General features: G+C 41.7%; 1 protein-coding gene across 4 annotated transcripts in view; it reads right to left on the bottom strand.

The window, feature by feature from the left end:
* The window catches only part of DAB2 (DAB2, clathrin adaptor protein), a 60,244-nt gene extending 53,526 nt beyond the window's left edge, over positions 1–6,718 (bottom strand). Inside the window, exons 1-2 of one of the 4 annotated variants that reach the window (XM_027520605.1) lie at positions 6,212–6,718; positions 5,270–5,376 (exon numbers count right to left, since the gene is read on the bottom strand). The gene's annotated coding sequence lies outside the window, so the exon portion shown is untranslated. The remainder of the gene's footprint in view (positions 1–5,269; positions 5,377–6,211) is intronic. The other 3 variants (XM_027520604.1, XM_027520606.1, XM_027520607.1) reach the window with 3 other exon arrangements.
* Positions 6,719–24,776: the final 18,058 nt, after the last annotated feature.

Below are 24,776 nucleotides of genomic sequence, written 5' to 3'. Positions count from 1 at the left end.
TTCAGAGCCCAGGTTCTTAACCACTAACTTCTGCTGCCTCTTCAGAGTTCCAATTCTCTCCTACATCACACCCTTGTATCTTTCAATCTAAGAAGCGACCTCTGCTAAACACCCGTCTCTCTGATTAACACCGGTCACTCTTAGGACTGTTGTGCAAGGTGAGTGAAGCGACTCAGGGTCAGAGACATTGAGTATCATGCCTAAGAAGCAGCCATGCTGTCATTCCACTGCAGGACTAGAGTCTACTCTCTTTCCTTCATGTAACTCAAACTTTCTTCTAGATTCCTACTCACTGGGAGGTCTTCCATTGCTAGCCTAGCCACATACTTCACATAAAGGTATTTACTAAGTATTTTGATAAACATCAAGATTTTAATCATAAAGATTCATGCTTTCATCCTGACTCTACCACTTTACTGGAATGACCTTGGGCAGGCTGATATCTATTGATCACACTGGAGCAAAGAAATGGAGATATTGTTTCTACCTTAAGTTATTTAAAGTGAAAGTCAGATGGGAGAAGAACGGTACTGCATTAACCATAAAGCACTATAAAAACCAAATGCAACAGATTCATTTACCATGATGGAGAGGCCTTCATCTGTACTCTGGGCATGGCATGAAAAAACAAAATAAAACGTTTTATAGGTTAGAGAAAACCATCTGGCTCAAGAAGAATGATGTAGTTTACTGAAGTCTTTTTTTAAAAAGAAGTAACTGGGACAGTTTTCTAATAAATGGAGATTAATTATGTTCCTTTAAAACCCCAGAAGAGGGAAAAGAATTTGGAAGCGAGGTGGTAATATAGAACTAAAGAGTAGATCGGTTTTCCTAGAATCAAAAAAGCAGTACTTGAGATAGCGGGAAAAAAATCAGGATCTGTGCTTTTTCATCTTTTTAAGATTCAGTTAAACTGAGCTCCGCTTAAATGCTTTGCTTTATTATTTCCATGATTGTAGGAATTCAGTTACTTTGTTATGCTTTCCATTGAACAACTGAGTTATGAAAGTTTCTCTTAGATCATGTGAAGGGTTTGTTGGAATACAGCTGGATGGACCCTACTGCTCATATTTGGTTTCGTGGGTCTGGGATAGGAACCAAGAATTTGCATTTCCAGCAAGTTGCCAAGTGATGCTGATGTAGCTGATCTGGGGACTACACTCTGAGAGTTAGTCTGAGATGAGTTCTTTCTATCTGTGAACTACACACTCTAGCTAAGTGTCCAACACTGAAAGAATGAATGAATTTAACTGTTAAATAAGAACTTCTAGCAGTTTACCTGTCACACAAAGATCTAAGTCTGTTTCAGAGTAACACATTGCTAGAGAGAAATGGGGTCACTTTTTAGCCAGAGGAAACATTCAATCATAAATTCCTTGCCCAAATCTCTTCCAGGTTGGAGAATGTTTCAAACCCAGCTTTTCCAGTATTTTTACTTTCAACCCAGCAGCTCCTTCTCCTTTGTGGTTACCTAAATATCTAAGAGACAGCCTTTATGCATTCTGCCTCCTGGTAACTTCCCTGCAGCTGAACATTCACTCCCGCTGCTCTGTTGACACAAAGTTCTTACCAGTTTGAAGAAGTTAAAGGTCACTTGCCTCTAGCTATCCCAGAGGCTAAGTTACAACTTATAGCAGCAGAGAGACACTGCCGGGCTGCTTCTACCTTGAGGCAGCAGCTTTTATGTTCCTGAAATTTTATAAGTCTTAATGTTTTTTCTTTACTGTGATGATGTAAGTATGAGCTGGAGTTGGACAATTAGGAGTAAAGTTTTGGATTAAAATAAGTTTAGAAGGGAAAGATGAGGTAGGTAGAGAGGACATTCCATCTCACTTAAGAAAAAAAAGTAACTTCCATTTTTAGACCAGGAAGCAATTTGTTCAGATTTTGCTTACCCTAAGGTAGCAGGCTTCCTTCCAAGGTAGGAAAAAGATTTGGGAAGGGGAGTAACCATGGCAACCTGCCCAGCTCTATGGGCAAGAACAGTATGGGGCCCTAGGTACTTAGAAGGCTTTTTATTTCTAGTCTAGTTCCTCAGTTTAGTACAGGGGTCCCTCCGTCCCCCTTCCTTCTACTCCAATGCTGACTTCTTAGGGAAGGACTGCTCCCCCTCTGTAGGGAGTCTGGGGGTGGGGGGAAAGACTGAAATGAGACCAGAGATCAGCTTGACCAAACCAAACTGCAAGCTCCAGGCAGAGAACAGAGAGTAACTCCCAGTTGGTTTAGTGTAAGCACAGCAAATTCCCTGGCTTTGTTCATATGAAGAGCTTAAGGGATTAACATTTTTCAGGTAGATGGGTGGTGTCCAACTTTGACAAAGATATTCCGCATTCTGCCTATAATTTTCACTAAAGATATGTAATTCAGCAGTTCAGGAGGCAAAATGAAAACAAAACAATGGAGTATAGGAATCTAAGCATATTAGATTAACAGTCTTCCCAGCAAAACTGTGGGTAGGTATTATTCTCTTTGGATAAGAAAGCTTAAGTACAGAGAAGTGATGCAATTTGTTGAAGGTCACACAGGCAGCAGTGCAGTCCCTGGGATTTGAACTGAGGCCACAGGACTGCAGAACCCACTTGCTCACCACCACTCCCTGGCTTAGCTAGGTGGGAGGCAGAAACGGCCTGTGGGCCAGCGCTTTGTGTTCACTCTCAGCATATTTGTTCCCCTCACAGGAAATCAGTGTGTTCTTTGTAGAAGAAGGGGACTCCAAGGCCTGCTTTCCTTCTGAGTCACAGGATTAATCCCGTCAGGATACATAACCATGAGTTAGGTTTCCCTTAAATACAGAGATCTGGGGTTACAGCTATTTCAGCTAAATGTGATTTTGGCCAACCTCTGTGCAATTCAGTGGCACGGCTTCAACTTTAGAATTACACAGCAGCACCAGAGAATTTTTAGATATCACATCCTGTTCCTCAGGTGTTTCATACTGCCAGTCCTCATCCTGGTTCTGCTTGGAGGGCACGTGCATGCTCAGTCATGTCCAACTCTTGCGACCCCATGGACTGTAGCCTTCCAGGCTCCTCTTGTCCATGGAATTCTCCAGGCAAGAATACTGGAGTGGGTTGCCATTTCCTACTGCAAGGATCTTCCCAACCCAGGGATCGAAACTGTGTCTCTTGCATTGGCATGTAGATTCTTTAGCACTGAGCCACCAGGGAAGCCCCTGGAGAGCAGAGAGCCCTAGAAAGTGAAAGAAAGAAAGTGAAGTCGTTCAGTCGTGTCCGACTCTTTGCAACCCTGTGGACTGTAGCCTACCAGGCTGCTCCATCCATGGGATTCTCCAGGCAAGAATACTGGAGGGGGTTGCCATTTCCTTCTCCAGGGGATCTTCCCGACCCAGGGATCAAACCCCGGTCTCCCGCATTTCAGGTAGACGCTTTACCCTCTGAGCCACCTTCCTGGGCCCTACAGAGCCCTAGGCGTTTGGTCAAATACCAAAACTTCCTCAACCAGTCCACTTTCAAGTCTTTTCTCCTTAGGGCAACTTAGCACCCTGGAGCTCTGTCTTTGGTAGCCTTTTTAAATATTTAAGTATCTTAGATTTGTCTTTAAGAAAAACACTGATTAAATCCTCAAGTTAGGAAAGACTGAGGAAGGGAAACATATGGAACCTTCAAAACTATGGCTTCCCTGGTGGGCTTCCCTGGTGGTCCAGTGGTTAAGAATCCGCCTACCAATGCAGGGGACACAGGTTCAATCCTTGGTCTGGGAAGATCCCACATGCCACAGAGCAATTAACCCCACGTGCTACAACTAACTGAGCCCACACTCTAGAGTCCCTGTTCCACAAGAGAAGCCACTGCAATGAGAAGCCAACACACCACAAAGAGTCAGTAGCCCCCATTCTTCGAAACTAGAGAAAGCCTGCACACAGCAACAAACATAATGCAGCCAGAAAAAAACAACTACCCAGGTGAAAAATATCTGCGGTAGCTAGTGTAGGTTTATAGACATATGAGGGTAGGATGAGAAATAAAACAGCACTTACTGGCTCTACCACCAAGAGTCCACGTCTCCACAAAGCCTCCTACTGACCAGGAGCCATGACCGAGGCTTCGGTCTTCCTCTCTGTAAATCCTCAGGTAACAGAGGCATGGCTGAGCAGGAAAATAAAGGTCACCCCAACCACCTGGACAGCCGCTTCCTGGGGTCCCTTCATGCCAACAAGCGTCTCAAAAGCAATTCTGTTCAACCCAAACAGGGTGGTTGAAAGTCATTCGACCTTTCAGGCAAAGCAAGGAGCAAGCCTAAGGCACAGGAATTTGGACGTTTAGTTGAATCCACAACTATAAAAAGTCTAGAGTGGAAACGCAGATCCTAATTTCTGCCCTTAATAATGAGGCAAGGCCTTGAATAAGCAATGGGACCCCCCTTCCATCTCTCACATCCTCAGGAGAAAATCAGCTTGTGTCTAAGACCACCAGAATGGCAGCTACCTATGTGTCAGAGCTGAAAGCTGGGAGACAGTCCTCTATCTTCTATTTTAAAATGGAGGAGGGTAGAGCTTGAGAAGGACTGATTTCTAGGGCATCCATTTGGATAAGAAGGAAGAGAGCTGGGAGTGGGAAGGGAAGGGAAAATGAAGTTATTCATCATCAACAGGAGAAAGAATCCAAGTCTGCCTTAGGAGGAGACTGACCAGGGATTTAGAAGTAATCTGTCCCAGAAATACACACTGGAAAGAAATCCCCCAGGCCTCCTTTGTGCTTTTCCGACAAGATTGCACATTGTATTAGGTGTAGCCACATACCTAGCACTTCAACCAAAAGAGGTGAATTCTCATGGAAACAAACTTTCTTACAGTGTCATGGAGGCCCATCTCCCCTCAAAGAAGAGACAGAACCTGGTGAGAGGTAGGGTGGGCACCTGCCCCGGAGAAGAGTAGCCTAATCAAGTTCTGGCTGCTGGTTTAAGAAGCCAGGTGGAGGTGATCCAGAGCAAGGGAGACAAGCCTTTCGGTAGCTGTCAAGCTCCCCCGTTCCCAGTAGTTTTTCCCTCACCAGTAGCCAGGAGATGCTCCTGTGTGGGGAGCCAACCTCAAGCCTGCAGGAAGATCAATTAAAATCCCATCAAAGCTATTTCGAGAGCCTTATTGGACATCTCGAAGGCATTTTTTTTGCAGCTGCTTTCTTTTCCTCAGCCATTCCTTCTATTTGAGTTACTTCTGTCTCACCTCCTTCTACCCCACTCCCCTGCTTTGTCTGATTAGAGCCAGAAATTTTTTCATTAAGTCACTTTATAGCGCAATAACAACATTTACTATTCATGAAGTCGCCCCTCCAGAATTTTTAAGTCTTTCCATGTGTCTGGAAGCTGATTTCTGCTCTTCTCGTTTTACAGAGTGCCTCTCTTCCTTCCAAACACAAACTAAAAAAAAAAAAAAAAAAGAGGATAAGGTGGGGGTGGAGATAACATCCAGATTCTTTAAGCATTTTTATTTAATCCAGTTAGATTTCCCTTTGGACTCAAAGGGCTCCCTGCTAAAACTGACTGCGGACCTGAATTCCTTGCTAAGAATTAAGTCAAGAGGGAAGGACGGCAGGAACAAATAACGCAGTCAGTTCCATGCTATGAAACCGGCTATGCTGACTGGGGCTCCACGGTGTTAACCCATTCATTCTTTTCCCCCCTTCCTAAAATTCATCCTTAATCTTCCTAGATTACAGCAAGCAGGCAAACACCTTTTAAATCCCCGGAGGATTTCAAACAAGTTTGTTCAGTCTCTTGGGCAGATACTTTCTTAAGAATGCGGGTGTAAGACAAAGTTCATATTTTAACGCCACACGTTGTCAGTCACTGGGAAAAAGCTTCTCGTGGGTACAAACCAGGTCCCCAGCCTTTGTCACACGGCAAAAATAAACACTCTTGGAGGAGTTAATTAGGCGGTCAGCAGCCACACCAGTAGGGCTTTTGAACAAGCAGACAGACAGACACACACACACACAAGGGAGGCGCTTGTTACATGTCACTAGCTGGACATCTGGAGTCCGACCCCAAAGGTAAAGGCTTTTCGTGCCTTTCCGTGGAAGCATTCCTCGGATGTCAGGCCACAAAAGCGCCCGTCTGGCCAAGTACGCCGCCGTCTTCTTAATAAGACCCCCCAACAGTCCCAGTTTTGCATCCCAAGAAGGGAAAAGAGCACAGGAGGGAGGGAGGTCGCCAAAAATGGGGCCAAAGGGAAGAAGGAACCAGAGCTACTCACAGTCTAGCTAGCGCCTCTGCGATGCGAGCATGACTCCTCGGTGCCCGAGCCTCCTGGCTGCCGCGCTGCCCACACGGCTGCCGCGCTTAAATAGCCGCCGGCCGGGAGCCTCGGAGCCGCGGGCCACTCCCGGCGAGATATGGTTCTAATCAGATGCTGGCAGCTTTGGACTCCCCAGGAATGCGCCGGGATGTTTTTGCTGCCTGGGTTGGGTAACTCCCCCTCAACGTGTCTGCTGAGTCTTCCAAACTTAACTGTTTATTAACTCGAGCTGGGGCCGCGCAAAGTAGCCGGCTCCGGGGAGCCGGGAGCCCCACCAGCGGGGGGCGATCGCCCCGAGCCCAGCTAAGGGGAGGAGTAGGGAGTCGGGGCGCCGTCCGCAGCCCAGGCTCGCGGGGCTGAGGCAAGGGACCGGGGAGAGTGCGCTTAAGGACAGGAAAGGGAAACCCCGCAGGAAAGGGGTGGGACCCAGCGACCTTCATCTCAAAAATTCCTTCTCTGGACTGCCGCTTCCAGTGATGTGGCGTCCCAAGTCATCTGAACCCGATGGGGCCCTTGGAACAAAGGGCTGCCTTTACTCCTGACTTTCCTGGCTAGAGGCAGTGGATGCTAGCTCAGAATCTGCTGTCTCTACAGTTGCACGTGTGATCGCACTCCCACCCCGGTTAAAGGAATTCATGTCTCTTTCAGGGCAGATGTGGGTAATCTGTGTGTATATGTAAATTGGTGGGTAATCTGTGTGTATATGTAAAATACACTGCATTTATGTGTGAAATATAATCCTGTATATACACATAAAACAATACTCTATGAAATTGATACAAACAAAAATGTGCAGGTCTATATAACTTATCTAAGTAAGCTATATATTTGATGTAAACAGATTATTTACTGGCTTCCCCCGCAGAATGGGCAACCCTGTGTAGACATTTAATATGACTTTATCTGATTTCCATAGTGTTTCCTATACCTCTAAGAAAAATCTGAAATATGAGAAATAAAATATTTGAAAAAGGACTTCCCTGGCGGTCCAATAGTTAAGACTCCACTTTGAATGCAGGGGTCACAGGTTAGATTCCTGGTGGGGGAACTAAGGTCTCACAAGCCTCCTGGCTTGGCCAAAAGAAAGAAAGAAAAAAAAAAGAATAAAAACACTGAAAATATTGATATGCAATACTCAGCAGTAGAAGGCATTCCATAGTTGTAACTTAGTGGACCTTAACAAGCTGGGGATTCATCTTTTCCATATTTTAAAATCATGAACAATTGTAAAACATCCCCAGAAGCTTTGCTGCTTTTTAAGAATTATGAAATTATCCTTGTGAAAATGTGTCTGTTTCCTTCCTTTTTTTAAACGTCTGAGACAGTGTTTGGCATGCGTGCTCAGTTGTGTACAATTCTTTGCAACCCCATGGACTGTAGCCCACCATGCTTCTCTGTCCATGGGATTCTCGAGGCAAGAATACTGGAGTTGGTTGACATTTCCTTCTCCAGGGGATCGTCCCCACCCAGGGACTGAACCGATGTCTCTTGCATCTCCTGCATTGGCAGGAAGACTCTTTACCACTGGCGCCTCCAGTGTGCAGTAAATGTGAAAATACTAAACTGTGACTTGGATGGGAGGGGGTAATTGATTTTATTGAGTAAGCAACACACACTGGATTTGCATTTTATCTCTGGAAACTGGGGGCTCAAATCGAGCTCCTGGGACACCAAGAATGTATTTTGTGGTTCCAGCTTAGCCCCGACTGCAAAGCCACTGTGTAATTTGGGACAAATCAGTATGAGTGACAGTCCCTGCTCTCAAGTAGGTCAGATTTGGAACAGCCCAGGAGCTAGGGGTGCAGAGCAGCAAAACCCGGTAACAATGAGAACACTACCTCTCTGGACCTTCACTGTTTCTGCCACCTGTCTCACCCCCTCACATCTGGGGAGATAGGGGAAGGGAGGGTGGTGCTGACAGCTTTCAATATTCCTCTGAGGTAATTTACTATTATTAAGAAAATGATTTTGTGTGAATGACAAGAGGTATATAAAATTCAGTCTTGGGACTATTATAACTTTTATGCAGAGAACTTTAATTCTTGTATATCTTAGGACCTGGTGCTTTATTTCTAAGATCCAGGAGTGCAGAAGGTTGGTTTCATTTCCCAAAGCTAAGTAGTTAGAAAAATGACAGCTGATTTCAGGTACATACAGGCTTTGATAATTTGAGGGGGGAAAAAAGGTTCTCTCTTTTAACCTCACTATGTAACACTTTCTCAGAAGTGACCACCCGCATCTATTTTTTCTTTTTAATTGAAAGACTCTTATCAAGAAATGTTGACTTACGTTTGCTCTATTCCACCAAATGGAAGGGATTTGTCTAAGAGGCCAGAGAAAATGATTTCATCTGCCATGAGTTGCAGTTTCAAGAGAAGATTTTGATGAAAACACTTCATTTTTGAGCAATGGGCTCATACATACAGCTTCAAGTGGACAGCTCTGTCATTTCATACAGAAATCTTGAGTCGACAGTAGAGAGCTCTGATTTGATTTGAAGTGTGTTTTTATATTTCTAGGGCTCTGATATTGCTTCTGGCAGTAATTCACTGTCCTTCTCACATTAAGAAAGAAAGAAAAAAAGAGAGAAGAATGAAAATAAACATAACCCTTTTTATCCCTGGTAGGACAGGGTACCCTGTCTCATGGAAGCTGTTGGCTTTTCAGTGGATCTAAAATGAACACGCTCGCAGCTGGAGAATCACACCCAAGCCCACCCAGATGGTAACCCTGCCTAAACCGTGGTCTTTTCTTATCATTCCTGAAATGAATGTTTAGAAAATTAAGGTGAGGAAACTTGAGTGCAGTGCTTGAAAAGCTATGGTCCTTGCATGACTCTCCTTGCACAAAAGCTGCTTGGGAGGGAGAAGGAAGGAAAAAAAAAAAAAACCCTAAACTGACGACGGTTCCCAGCTGAGGAAAGGGGTAGTTAATCTCGTGATGGCTTGCTGAAGAATGCATGGTTTATTATTAAAGTAATCTCTTAAGATTTTCCTGGAATGTGCTTCCACAGCAACTCTGCCTGTGTGAGCTCTCCTATGTGTATGTCTTTTCTTCCATAATTAAGCTGGCTTTTTCCCCCTTCAGCTCGCAGACCTAAGGCTTTCTTTCTTCTTGCTCCTGGCCTTCTTCTATCTCCTTCCCTACTGTTCTCATCTTCCTTAACCATTCCATTTTGAATCCTGCCATTTCCCATGAATTGTAAATGGTTCTTTAGACTTGGCCATGGGTAAGCCATCTGTGCACCTGGGTGCCTTGCTGGATGCTTCCAGATATTCTAATCAAACAAGGACTGGTTGAAGTCTGTGGCTCTAACAAGGTCACTTTTTTTTTCCTCCCCTCCTCAATGTTGTTAAAAAAAAAAGAAAAGAACGGTTATTGTTCCCAGAAAATGTTCTTTGACCTTCATTTGTTCTGTACCTTCATAGATGCAGTTAAACTGGCGCTATCAGATTTGGCTGTTGGCAAGGCAGGGCAAATATTGGAGAGTTTTCCGTATCATCTATCTCTTTACCTAAAATCCAAAATATGTGGAGGATAGTCTCACTGAAGGCAGGCTATTTCTGTTTTGCTTTGTTGGTTGCTTTTCTTTGTTTTCTTGGTTACACCTGTATGTGTGTGGCGTGCATGCTCAGTTGTGTCCAACTCTGTGTGACCCCATGGACTGTAGCCCACCAGGCTCCTCTATCCATGGAATTTTGCAGGCAAGAATTCTGGAGTGGGTTGCTGTTTCCTGCTCTAGCACCTGTATAGCACTTCAGAACTCAGTATTTGTTATTTGCTTGTGATGCGAAACACTAGTGAAATGCAATTGTTCCTGGAAAAGCTAGAATGATGTAATGTGAAGAACATTTAAAAATTCCATGATAGATATACATAGCTTGCTACATTTTGCTAATAATATAAATTTTTATAATGAGATGTAAAGGGAAAAAGAGTTCTCTTGTGAATTATGCATTAAAATACTACCTTATTTGGAAAATAAGTTAGAAAGTTGTTAAAAATATGTGTAATCCTGCAAAATGCTAATATCAATTATTATTGTAGCAAATGCTTATACAACTCTCTATCCTGTGAACAAGAATGCAACCCCTAGAAGTAAAACATACCTAAAAAATACAAAGATGTTAATTGCCGCAGTGTCCATAGCAGTTGGAACCTAAGAAAAAATGATGTCTGTCAATAGGGAATGAATGAATAATTTATGATTCATCTGCACTCTGAAATCATATGCAACCATTTAAAAGAATACATTGGAGCTGAACCTTGTAATATGGGAGGATTTCTATTAGGCAGTATTGAGTAAGAAAAGCAAATATAGAAAAAATGTAAAATATGTTTCTACTTTAGTAATACAAAAAGCAACATTCATCTATGTAGGTTTGAGTGTGTGTGTTTGTGTGTCAGTCTGTATACATGGTTATCAGGGAGACCAGATACTGGACTGCAGTACAGATTACTGGGGACCCAATGGAGATGAGGATAAACAAGGAGAGGAGATAGGGAGAGCGCTGTTAAAAGAGAAAAATATAAAGAGTCTTTATGCAGATATAGTTATAGATCACATTTGTGGATATAAGTGAAATGATATATGCATGAGCTTCCCTGGTAGCTCAGATGGTAAAGAGTCTGCCTGCAATGCAGGAGACCCAGGTTTGATCCCTGGCTCAGGAAGATCCCCTGGAGAAGGTAATTGCAACCCACTCCAGTATTCTTGCCTAGAAAATCCCACGGACAGAGGAGCCTGGCAGGTTACACCCCATGAGGTCGCAGAGTCCGACATGACTGAGCGACTAACACACACAGTGGATATATACTTAGATTTGCACAATTAAAAAACATGTACTCCAGGTGCACTTCCCTGTTGGTGCAGTGGATAAGAATCTGCCTGTCAATGTAGGGGACACAAGTTTGATCCTTGGTCCCGGAAGATCCCACAAACAGGGGAGCAAGTAAGCCCGCTCTGCCACAGCTATTGAGCCTGTGCTCTACAGCCTGCGAGTCAGCACTGCTGAGGGCTTAGCCCAGGCGCCTGAAGCCTGGGCACCATAATGAGAAACTCTTGCACCACAACAAAGACGCTGTAGCCCTCCCTCACTGCAGCTAGAGAAAGCCCGCGCAAAGCAGGGAAGACCCATCGAGGTAAAAATAAAAATAAAAAAAAGGTGAAAAAAATACACCAAGTATTGTTCAGGTCAGGAAAGAAGAGAGTTGTAGAAGAAATCCTATCAAATAGCGTTTCTCTGAGGCGTTTTCCTCTAGGTCTTTCAGAAGTGGGTTCTCATCAGTGTTTTCCTCATCTTCTTTGGCCTCTAGAACAACAGTTCTCAAACTTTACTGTTTACCACATGCCTCCTGGGGACTTGCTCCAGGGAAAATTCCTGGGCCCAGCCCCAGAGCCTGGAAAGGTGTGTAGGTGGGTTGGTGGGGGAGGCGAGGCATGCAGTACATGCGAATCTGCATGTTTAACCAGCTCTTCCTGGTCATTTGGAGGCTGTGGTCTTGGGGACCCTCTTTGAGAAACACCGTTTTTCTCTTGTGGTCAAGAAGACACTCAGTTTGTTCCTCTCTGAGCTCTGAGAACTGTGTGTCGAGGGAAAACAGTGAGGGTGAGAGGAAGCCAGTGCTATTGGTCTTTTCATTTCAGTTCAGTCGCTCAGTCGTGTCCGACTCTGCGACCCCATGGATTGCAGCACGCCAGGCTTCCGTCTCCATCACCAACTCCTGGAGTTTACTCAACTCATGTCCGCAGAGTCGGTGATGCCATCCAACAAATCTCATCCTTAGTCGTCCCCTTCTCCTCCCGCCTTCAGTCTTTCCCAGCATCAGAGTCTTTTCAAGTGAGTCAGTTCTTTGCATCAGGTGGCCAAAGTATTGGAGTTTCAGCTTCAGCATCAGTCCTTCTAATGAATATTCAGGACTGATTTCCTGTAGGATGGACTGGTTGGATAAGATATGCCCTTTCTCCCTCCCCTTGACTCTCTGAATCCTGAGGTGGTATTCTGGTTCTGGTGGTGACTTCTCTCCCTGCTGCCTCCTATCAAGACTTGTTTTCAGAGGAAGACCTGATATTAGCCATTCGCATGCACCTATACCCAGGTATTTGCATTTCCAACCCTGACACTGTGAAAGTGAAAGGCACTGGCCAGTGTTAAATAGATCTTAGGCATCCATTAGTGAAGGACAGAATTTTTTCCCATTTTTGAGCAAGTGGAGGTGATTGTCAACTCTGCCCTGCACCTAGTTTAAGGTTACCCATAAAGAGAGAAGACTGTAGGACCTCTGACTCCTGGGATGGCCCTCTACTATCCCTGAAGTCATTTTACATCTTGCCTTCAAAGAGGCCATTTGAAAATTAAAACTGTATTTTATGTATACAATTGTTTTTCTGATACAGCAAAGAAACGTGGGGTTTAAGATCAGATCTGGAGTAAAGTCCAGGCTCCATCTCCTACTAAACTGCAAATGTCTGCAAGTTTTCTAATTTCTAAAGGACTCAATTTTCTTATGTATAAAATGGGCATGTCCTGTCTTCCCTTCCCATTTTGGCTTTTGGTGGGAAGACAAAGAAGTTATGTACATTCCTGGGAGAAGAAGTTATATATATTCCTTTGGGTAGTTTGAGATTATATAAATACTATGCATGCAAGCTCAGTCACTAAGTTGTGTCTGACTCTTTTGTGACCCCATGGACTGTAGCCCACCAGGCTCCTCCATCCATGGAATTTTTCAGGCAAAAATACTGGAGTAGCCTGCCTTTCTGGGGGACATAAAATTATGTTAAAATTATGTAAAAAATACATTATTTGAGGGGACAAGAAATTTTTCCCCAAATTTTTTCCACCACCAATATCAGAAATCCTATTACTAGTAAATCATGTGTTTAGATACTGATGCTCCTCTGACTGCAGTGAATTTTCCTAAGACTGACCCCTTGGCTAATCCTAGACCCTAATTTTCTAGCAAATTAGTGAGGATTACTTTAACGGATCAGTTTCATCCTCTCAGAGAGAGATGAGTGAATTTCTGCTGAAATGGAGATATTAAAGGGGAGAGGGGGAGGCAGAAAATATGAAAATGGGCACCAAACTCTTTCACTTTGGAGACCTGTAGACAATTCAATACAAAAAAATTTCCACTCTGCTCCAACTCTGGCCACATGTTGTGCTGGGGTTCCTGGGTTGGCTTAGTAACCTCAGTTCTAAACTGGAGCAACCACTTGTGAACCAAAGGGGAATACTATTTGCTATTCTCATCTAATGTTCAGGTTCAATATTACCTCTTAATTAAAGAATGAAGAGAAACTGTGTCTGGACTCCAGGGTAATTTTTTCCCTAATTATTCTGAAACTTAAGTATATGTATGTGCCCATGCTTATGTGCATTTTCTGAGGAGGTGAACCATAGATTTCACCAGATAATCCAAGGACCCCATGGCATAAGAGAAAATTAAATTCCATTGCACTGTGGTTGTTTAGTCACATTCTTCCTGTTCATTTTTATCTGAGTGTTTTGTACCAATCCGATGTGTGTTCTCACAACACCATTGTCAAACAAGTTAGGGCAAGCATTTCTTTTTCTAAAGGTTAAGAAATTTAAGCACAGAAACCTTGATTTACTTCTGTTTACAAAGTTGGAGACAGAGCTAGAACTATTACTCAACTTTCTTGAATAATCTAGAATGTATGGCTTATGTAATCATGACCCAGTCATAACAATAGTGGTTAGAACAACTCTTAGGGTTTACTTGGAGAAGGAAATGGCAACCCACTCCAGTATTTTTGCCTGGAAAATCCCTTGGATGGAGGAACCTGGTAGGGTACAGTCTGTAGGGTCGCAAAGAGTTGGACACGACTGAGTGACTTCACTTTCCTTTTTCTTTCCTTTAGGGTTTACTGGATCCTGTACTGCTCTGTCCAATATCTGTTGTAGATACTCCTTCATGTGAAAGACATTGGCAAATGGAAGGGTGTCCAGAGTAAGGCTGCTTGGATAGTGAGGGAATTTTCTTGGTGACTTAGAACTACTGGGTGCCCAGCGAGCATGGTCTGACTGAATTGGGCACATTTGGCCAGGGGTCAGAAGTGGAGATCTATGTATAGTAGAGCTCTTTCTGAGTATCAGAAGGCTCACTCTGTGGAAAGTAGGTTAGATTCTTCTCTTTGGCCGCAGATGATAGAGGGGAATCCTTTGCTGGGTTGTATAGTGTTCCCCCACGTAAGATTCATGTCTACCCTGGAACTTCAGACTGGGTCTTATTTAGAAAGAGGGTCTATGTAAATGTGATTAGTTAAGATGAGGTCATACTGGATTATATGAAGTCTCATCTCCTGCAATTAAACCTTTTTATCTGCTTTGTGATGCTTTTCGGTCAGAATTTCTTGGCTTTTTTGTTTACCTCATTTTCATTTAGCACAACTCTGGAACTGGGGGCTTCCCTAATAGCTCAGCTGGTAAAGAATATGCCTATGATGCAGGAGACCCCAGTTCAATTCCTGGGTTGGGAAGATCCACTGGAGAAGGGATAGGCTACCCACTCCAGTATTCTTTGGCTTCCCTGGTAGCTCAGATGGTAAAGAATCTGCCTGCACTGCGGGAGACCTGGGTTCAATCCCTGGGTTGGGAAGATCCCCTGGAGAAGGGATAGGCTACCCACTCTAGTATTATGGCCTCGAGAATTCCATGGATTGAATAGTCCATGGGGTTGAAAAGAGTCAGACATGACTGAGTGACTTTCACTTACTTACTTACTTACTGGAACTGGTGTATCTAGGTGTGAATCCAATTGTGAGATCTGAGAATTGCTGAACTTACCCTCAGTAAAGTTAGGGAAATAACCTCCTACACAGTGTTGTTATAAGGATTAAACAGGTGAATCTGTCAAAGGAGTTGCAGTAATAGTTAGCACAAGTATAGTGCTGATGATAACATGATTTTTGTCTAAATATCTTAAAAGAACAGTTTTTTTTGTTTTGTTTTTTTGACCTCAGTGTGTGGTATGTGGGATCTTAACTCCCCTACTGGGGCTCAAACCCTCCAGTGAAATCATGAAGTCTTAACCACTGAGTGCCAATAACCTTAAAATAATAATTTTAAAAATATCAAGTAAATTTGAAATAAGCTTACCTTAAACCTCAGAAATTTCACTTCTAAATCAGCTTAGAACTCTAACTCATTTGCTAAGAAATATGTCCAAGAATGCTTAGAATAGCAAATAGTAGAACAACTTAAGTGACTACTGACAGGAGAGCAGATAAATAAATCATGGTGCAGGCATCCATTGGGAATACTAGAGCAATAATAGGAATGACTTGGATATATGATCCAGAACTGCTTATATCAACACAGATGAATTAAGTAAGCAGAACAAGGAACAGATAAATACATAAAGCATAAAGCCTTTACATATGACTTAAAATATAAAAAATAAAATTATGCATTACTTAAGAGATACAACTATTCATATGAAGGAATATAAAAATGCTTCAGTTCAGTTGCTCAGTTTTGTCTGACTCTGCAATCCCGTGGACTGCAACATGCCAGGCTTCCCTGTTCGTCACCAATTCCAGGAGTTTACTCAAACTCATGTCCATCGAGTCAGTGATGCCATCCAACCATATCATCCTCTGTTGACCACTTCTCCTCCAACCTTCAATCTTCCCAGCATCAGGGTCTCTTCTAATGGGTCAGTTCTTTACATCAGGTGGCCAAAATATTGGAGTTCAAGATTCAGCATCAGTCCTTCTAATGAATATTCAGGACTGATTTCCTTTAGGATGGACTGGTTGGATCTCCTTGCAGTCCCAGGGACTCTCAAGAGTCTTCTCCAACACCACAGTTTAAAAGCATCAGTTCTTCGGTGCTCAGCTTTCTTTATAGTCCAACTCTCTTATCCATACATGACTACTGGAAAAACCATATCTTTGACCAGATGGACCTTTGTTGGCAAAGTAATGTCTCTGCCTTTAAATATGCTGTCTAGGTTGGTCATTGCTTTTCTTCCAAGGAGCAAGCATCTTTTAATTTCATAGCTGCAGTCACCATCTGGAGCGATTTTGGAGCCCAAGAAAATAAAGTCTCTCACTGTTTCTATAGTTTCACCATCTATTTGTGACGAAGTGATGGGACCAGGTGCCATGATCTTAGTTTTCTGAATGTTGAGTTTTAAGCCAACTTTTTCACTCTCCTCTTTCACGTTCATCAAGAGCTTCTTTAGTTTTTCTTTGCATTCTGCCATAAGCGTGGTGTCATCTGCATATCTGAGGTTATTGATATTTCTCCTGGCAATCTTGATTCCAGCTTGTGCTTCATCCAGCTCAACATTTTCCATGATGTACTCTGCATATAAGTTAAATAATCAGGGTGACAATATATAGCCTTAACATACTCCTTTCCTGATTTGGAATCAGTCTGTTGTTCCACATAAAATTTTAACAGTTGCTTCTTGCATACAGATTTCTCAGGAGGCAGGGGCTTAGGGATGATGAATCTTAATTTCAAGATTGAGGTTGCTTTTGAGAGAAATAAGAGGAATAAATAAAAGAGAGCTCTAATCATGGTAGTAATTTTTATTCCCTGAGACTTAATGCAGGGTACATGGGTATCTATTATTTAACTTTTATGGCTTTTTTAAATAGACTGTTTTCTAAAAAGTTTATAGACATTAATTTACTTAATCCTTGTAATAATTATGTGGGTTAAAACTTGCATTATTATCTCTTTTTTGCAGTTTAAGAAGTTGAGGCAACTGATTAACATCACAGAGCTAATAAATGGCAAAACCAGGCTTCAAAGCCAGGTAGTGTGGGTCCAGGGTCTGTGACTTAACTCCTATGCAGTCTTGACTTCCCATAGAATTTATGAATAAATGAAAAAGCTGCCAGAAATGAAATGAAAAAGCTACTCTCCAGTAGGGCTCTGGAAGGCGTGCCTGTTTCTTCCACCTCCTCGTTCCTGCGTCTGCTCTGAGTCCTCTGGGCATTGACTATAAATGGAAAGTTCTGTCTTGACTTTAAGCCTGGGTCTGGCCCTTTTGGACAAGGGTTATGAGAGGGAGAAGAGAAAAGAAAAGGGGAGGTTTTGCTCTCCAGCTGAGGACTGCAGTGTCAAGGCCATGCAAGGAGTGTTTCTGAGAAAGGTTTTAAGAGAGACTGGGTAGAAGTAGAGGTAGTAGCAGATGTGTTCATGTGTGTGTGTGTGTGTGTGTGTGTGTGTGTGTGTGTGTGCATGTGTATGTTGGTTCAAAATGCAAGCTGCTGATTTCTACAAGAAATACTGGTAGAAGATACAAGATATGGGGATGATTCAAAAGAACCAGTAACCCTCAAACAATTTGTACCTGGCTTTCAGAAGTCATCACCCGATTTGATTGGAGGTAATCTGACTTTTTTCCATGACAAGGAAAGCATACTTATCTTAGTTAACACTCAGGCTGATTGCTCTCCTCAATCTCTCCTTGGTGAAAGACATTCTTCCAGGCCATCCAGGCAATAGGCCGGCCTCTGCTATGGCTTTGATTTTCCATGGAGGAAATGAGCCCACCAAGGTGAGCTTGCTGGAGAAGTCCCACCAGCCAAGGCTAGGCTAGGTGTGTCTGGGTGGAGGAGGAAAGCTGGTCTAGAACTCTGCAGCTGCAGCTGACTATGTCTAAATCCTAAAGTCATTTTGTTGAGGTGAACTGGGAAACGTGTAATCATAAACTTTAAATGTATTTATCTGTCAAACCGACACTTTGTTATTTCATTTTATATTAGGCAGTTTTTAAGCTACTGTTAGACATTAACTCTACCTAACAATTTGATAACACTCTCTCTCTCTTTGTGTCTCCCCCTCCACACTTTTATAGTTAGTTGTGATTGGAGTCTGAGTTATAGGTAATAGTATATTGGTAAACCAGTTCTCTGAAAAAGAAAGCTTTGTTTTTATTTTGGATAGTAGATTTTCTTTTGTGACTGAATGGTTTTCCTTTTTTACTTGGTATTTTGTACAGTTGAGTAGGGCATAGCTGGTTAACAATGTTGTGACAGTTTCAGGTCAACAGTGAGGGGATTCAGGCATACATACATCTGTTTCCATTCTCCCCCAAACTCCTCTCCCATCCAGGTTGCCACGTAACCATTGAGCAGAGTTCCATGTGCTAGACAGCAGGTCCTTTTCAGCTATCCATTTTAAACATAGTAGTGTGTAAATGTCCGTCCCAAACTCCCAACCATCCCTTCCCTCAATCCTTCCCCTGGCAACAATAAGTTCATTCTCTAAGTCTGTGAGTCTGTTTCTATTTTGTATTACTTTTTATATTATTTTATTTCATAATGAAGCATAGTTAATGTACAATGTGGTGTGAGTATCAGGTGCATAGCACAGTGATTCAGGGGGAAGGAGTAGTTGAGGAGAAAGCTCTGCTTTATTATGTTAGCTGATTTGCATGGGCTAACTACCTCTTTGCTACCCCTTGGATTGTACAGGCCATGGGATTCTCCAGGTGTGTAGTTACTGCACCAGTACAGATCCAATAAAACAAACAAGACCAAAAAGAGAGTGTGTATATTGTTTAATTTAAGGATTGAATTTCTAGTAAGTCTAGAATATGGGTGTGCATACCTGGCATGTTGGAGAAGGAAATGGCAACCCACTCCAGTATTCTTGCCTGGAGAATCCCATGGACAAAGGAGCCTGGTAGGCTCCAGTCCATGGGATCACAAAGAGTCAGAAACAACTGAGTGACTTCACTCATACTTGGCATGTAGTCAGGCCAGATTGATTTCTGCCATTTGGTGCTTTTTCAAAGATTCCATGAGATGCTCTAGGAAGCATTCAGCTAACTATGAAGTACATTTGAAGTAGACTGCTTCTAAACAATCCTCTAGCTACATCTACCAGTTTAGGGAAGATATACATATAGGGGATCGAGTTAAATGACACCACTTGATGCAAAGAGCCGACTCATTGGAAAAGACCCTGATGCTGAGAAAGATTGAAGGTAGGAGGAGAAAGGGACGGCAGAAGATGAGATGGTTGGATGGCATCACCAACTCAATGGACATGAGTTTGAGCAAACTCCGGGAGATGGTGAAGGACAGGGAAGCCTGGAGTGCTGCAGCCATGGGGTCGCAAAGAGTCGGACATGACTGAGCTACTGAACAACAACAATGACAACCAGTCATATAAGCCAAATCCAGAGTGTGGCACATTTTATGAGAAAGCCTGCTTTTTCCAACCAGTCAGCAGGATTAATAAAATGGAGGGGGATGGTGGAGAGGCCACAATAGATTTATGAAGGCAAGAAAAATACTGTGCTATTTTGTGAGTCTTGTATAGATTCTGATTCTAGCAAACAAACGTTAAAAAATATTTTTGAGACAGAAAAATTGGGATTTTAGAAGATGTTAAGGTGTTACTAATTTTGTCAAGTTGTGTGCATGTATTGTCCTTATGAGTTAGAGATGTTAAGTGTTTATGGTAAAATGATGTGGTATTTTGGATTTTCTTTAAAATATTAATAATCTACTCCATTCCCCAAACTGAGGGAGAATAGACAAAACAAAATTCTTGAAGCAGAGTGATGGGTATATAGGGGGGTCCGTCTACAATTCTCTCTGTTCCAGTTTATACTTTAAAATTTCCATAATACAAAAATCAAAAATGACTGCTACCATTAGGTATTCCATGGAGTTTATTCATTCAGCTTTTCCATGTACTAGTTACTGTGGGGTTACAAATGGGAGCTGTAGATAAATAAGGCTTAACTTACTCTTAAGATTTCCATGATTTAGCTCAGAGAGCTTTTCACATGGAACTATTTCATAGGAAAATGAATATTCTGTCAGTGTTGAGCTCAGAAATCAGACTTTGGATATAATAGTACCATTTGTCTGGAAGGGTGACTGTTTTACCCTAATTCCTCTCCGGAGGGGACCCAGACATCTGTGTGATGGAAGAGTGCCTTCTGGGATCAAGGATCAAGTGAATCATATGCATCACTCTCCACTCAGTATTAGGCTTTATCAGCAGGCCCGGGCCTGGTCCCTCTTTGATGCCCCTATGCTCCCAAGATTTTTTTCCTCTTGGTTACTGATTTCAAGCTGGAGTCAGATGATTTGAGAAATGACCTTGTCTGTCCTGTGGGCTTCACACCACAGGGGTGAAAACAAATAGGTACAAAGTCTGTTTGGCTTCTGAGCCCTAGAAAGAGGCCCATATTGCTGTCATGTGCTTGTCTGATAAGATGTTCCAGAGTTTGTTTTTTTCTTTTTTCTGACTTCATTAAGTCAGGAAATTACTCTACAGTGCTTCAAGTAGATCTGCTTTCAGGGGTGTCATTGGTAGTCAGGATGCAGCTACCAAAGCATTTCTACATCATGAAGTTACTGCTGATATTTGGAGCGGGGAGAGGGGAGACTTCACTTCTCTTCCTTATTATTCTGTTGCTCAAGAGTTGTGGCACCTCTACCAAGGGCAGAAAAGGAATGAGATAGAACTTGGAAATTAGTTTGAATTTGATGAAGATAATGCTGGTTATGCATTTTTATGCGTGTAACTTTCTAATTTAGTAAACTTTCAAATATATTCTTATTTGATCCTAATAGCCATCTTGCAAATTAAACCAGTATAATTGCCTCCATTTTAAAGATGATACAATTGTATCTCAGAAAACTCAGGGAATGACTTCAAGTGCAATTAGATTGCTTGTGAAGGTGCCAAGATTCAAATCAATCCTTCTAAGTCTTATTACCCCATCCAGTGACCTTTTAAATACTCTGTATGACCTCTTAAACATTTGATGAAAAACAAGGAAGAGGAATTTAGATATTAGGGTTTTAAAATTATAATGTCTCCATAGCACAGATGCTATGAACTTAGCTATATCTTATCACTATTTTTTTTTTTTTTTGCTAGATACATACTCATTTTAATTTCCAAGAATCTATGGGTGTTTTAATGTAAAATCAGTTTTCTATTTCACCTAAAATATTTTCATTGGATCAGAACATTATTTTGGTACTGTATATATGGCACAGTTCAGGGCTGTCTTCAAAAAAGTTGATTTCTTGCTGCCCAAAGGTAGGATCCTTGTGGCTTATGCCTGCTATCAATATAGGAAAATTGTCCTTAGTTATTTGGATTAACGTTAAATCTCAGAGTAAGTGATAAGTCAGCACACTTGCCCTTTATGAACGAAGATTGCCCAGAGGACATGTGAGGGGAGCATTAACTTCTCTTCATGGCCATCTGGTTCTTCTTAGGTGAGGAATGCTCACTGATCATGGCAGTCCTAAGCAAAGCCCATAGTAAGAGACAGAGTCTTCCATCCAAGCAAGGAAAACAGCATGAGGTTGGCAGAGAAGTGTTAGTCACACAGAAAATAAAGCCTGAGATGAATCAGGTGGAAAACTTACTCTTTGGACTGGGAAAACTTTGGGGTTGAAATCATGTTTTTGAAGAATTTGTACTCTTTATTATTATTGAATAATCTCCAAGCTGAACTATTAATAAGTCCAGCCACAACAAAAATTCAAGGATTTTTTAAAAAAGAAACAATAAAAATACGATGTTAAGTAAAGAAGTGAGTTAAAATACTTGTTATTTATCTGAATAGGTCTTCTTAAAATACATTAGTAGACACTCCAAAGAACACAAATGGTAACGAGGACACGAAATCATAGGATAGTTTACTTGTAACAAGGAAGGATGAAGTTTGAGATTTCTCAGTAGAAGAGATACCCTTTTCAGATCAATAGATGATACACTGGGCTGAGGTAGAGCTGAGGTGGTGATTGATATCGACCCAATTGCTACTTTGTGTCCTATAGCAAATGACCCATCTCCACATGGGACATTCTTCAATTTGAAAAATACCTGTTCTGCATATCACGATAAAATAGATAAAATCAATCATGACAGAAATGTTATATAAAATTATTCTATTGTTATGCATTTTTGATGTGAAGGAGAATTAAACATATCAAGTTTGCTTTTGCTTTCAAATTATACATGTAAATCATCAAAATTTTAAATTGCAGATAATTTGACAAAACTCCGAGTCTTGTAAGAGATCATCTTACTTTTTAGGGCAAGATTTTTGTTTATTAACTTTTCTCCAAATTACAAATGAAAGACCAGACAGAGAAAGATACTGGTATTGCATTGAATATGCAATATGTCTACAGAGTCTAAATAAATACATGTCCCAAAGTAACCAGCACAGTGAAATTGAAAGTGGATTGCATGCATGCTAAGCCTCTTTAGTTGTGTCCAACTCTTTGCAATCCCATGGACTGTAGCCTGCCAGGCTCCTCTGTCCATGGGATTCTCCAGGCAAGAATACTAGAGTGGGTTGCCATGCCCCCCTCCAGGGGATCTGCCTGATGCAGGGATCAAACTCGAGTTTCCTGCAGCTCCTGGATTGCAGACAGATTCTTTACCACTGAGTCACAGGAAAGCCCTGAAAGTGGATTATTGCTCTTTTAATAATGACGTGAGATAATTCATATTTGTCTCCTAGCAATTAAATACTATGGATAGGTAAAGAGAAATTCTGAATACAACTTTAATCATCATGATTATTATTATAACAGATGTAAATAGAGTATTTAAAAATGTATCCAAAATACCATCTCTTTTCAGTTATAAGCATTAGGGCCTCCCTGGTACTCAGATGGTAAAGAATTTGCCTGCAATGTAGGAGATCCACCCCTGTTCTATTTCTGAACTGGGAAGATCTACTGGAGGAGGGAATGGCTCAGTTCAGTTTAGTTCAGTCGCTTAGTTGTGTCCGTCTCTTTGGGACCCCATGGACTGCAGCATGCTAGGCTTCCCTGTTCATCACCAATTCCCAGAGTTTACTCAAACTCATGTCCGTTGAGTCGGTGATGCCATCCAACTATCTCATCCTCTGTCGTCCCCTTCTCCTCTCACCTCCAATCTTTCCCACCATCTGGGTCTTTTCCAATGAGTCAGTTCTTTGCATCAGGTGGCCAAAGTATTGGAGTTTCAGCTTCAACATCAGTCCTTTCAATGAATATTCAAGACTGATTTCCTTTAGGATGGACTGATTGGATCTCCTTGCAGTCCAAGAGACTTTTAAGAGTCTTCTCCAACACTACAGTTCAAAAGCATCAATTCTTCAGTGCTCATCTTTCTTTATAGTCCAATTCTCACATCCATACATGACTACTGAAAAAACCATAGCCTTGACTAGATGGACCTTTGTTGGCAAAATAATGTCTCTGTTTTTTAATATGCCAGGAATTAATATGAGGGGATGGCTACCCTCTCCAATATTCCATGGATGGGGGGCCTGGCAGACTATAGTTCATGAAGTTGCAAAGAGTCAGACATGACTGATGCAGACCCAGATACTGGACTATGTAGCAATGAAGTCAAGTATTCCAATTCATCCTTCTAGGAAGTAATCAAATTAAATAGATTCTTTTTATCTTAATAAATCTATAGGCAGATATGCAATATTGAATAGACTTTTTAACTCTTCTCACAGCTGTAGGATTCTTCACAAAAATATTTTATTCTGCCTCAATTCCCAACTTTACTCTTTTATACTTTCCTCTTTGTGTCAATAGAAATGAAAGTTTGTAATAACCAAAACCAGAGATTCTCTTAAAATTGTTAGATTTTTATCATAAAACATGTATGATGTAATCACACAACATGATGTAATAGAATAAGAAACATTTTGCTTCTTGTGGATACTTTTTGGAAGTTACTGAATACCAATCAGTGTGTCAGAAATTTTTGATTTAAATTTCAGGATTTACTCCTCTTCAGCTTAAAGCTATTTGGGTGGTGGGATGGAGTGGAGTGGGGTGGGGAAGGAATATTCCTTTAAGGGTTTCTATAGTAATATGATTTATCTTTGAAACTCCAAACATTAATGAAGGCTTGGAAGGTGACACCTCATAGAAATATTTCAGTTATTTCGAATAAGACTGGAAACAACATTTCTACATTTAACTCTGGATGAAAACAGGAGGCTTAGGCATACAAACAATGCTGCTTCTATTAGAAAGCAGCCCGAAAATGAGCTAAAAATCATACTTTCATTGTCCTCACCCGTTCTTTCTTGCTCTATCACTCAAAAGACAAAAAAAGAAGAAGAAGAAGAAAAAGCAAAGAAAGAAAACCAAGCTGAATCAAACAAAAGCTATCTGGACATTTTTGAGGAATGTTGCACGCATATGTGAGTGTGTTTATGATCGTGTGGGTAAGTGTATGCTGGATTTCAGCTAGAGAGTATTTTCTACATCTCTGCAATTTCTACACCAGCTTGAAACCAAATAATATTTAATCACTTCCATAAAAATGCCAAAATAAGAAAAACATGCATGAAAAAGGCAGGATTAAGAAGAAGGCATGCTATATATGTTATAGCTGACCACAAACGTCATTCACAAAACAAGCAAGTGGCCTAACTAGGAATTTTCCAAATGCTTTTTTTGGGTGAAGTTAACTCCCATACAGAGAGCTTCAAAATAGAAGAGGAAAATGACAGGTTAGTGCAGACCCTTTTT

Source organism: Bos indicus x Bos taurus, chromosome 20 (assembly GCF_003369695.1).
Source record: "Bos indicus x Bos taurus breed Angus x Brahman F1 hybrid chromosome 20, Bos_hybrid_MaternalHap_v2.0, whole genome shotgun sequence".
NCBI classification, from domain to species: domain Eukaryota; kingdom Metazoa; phylum Chordata; class Mammalia; order Artiodactyla; family Bovidae; genus Bos; species Bos indicus x Bos taurus.
This window is presented reverse-complemented; position numbering and strand designations above follow the sequence as displayed.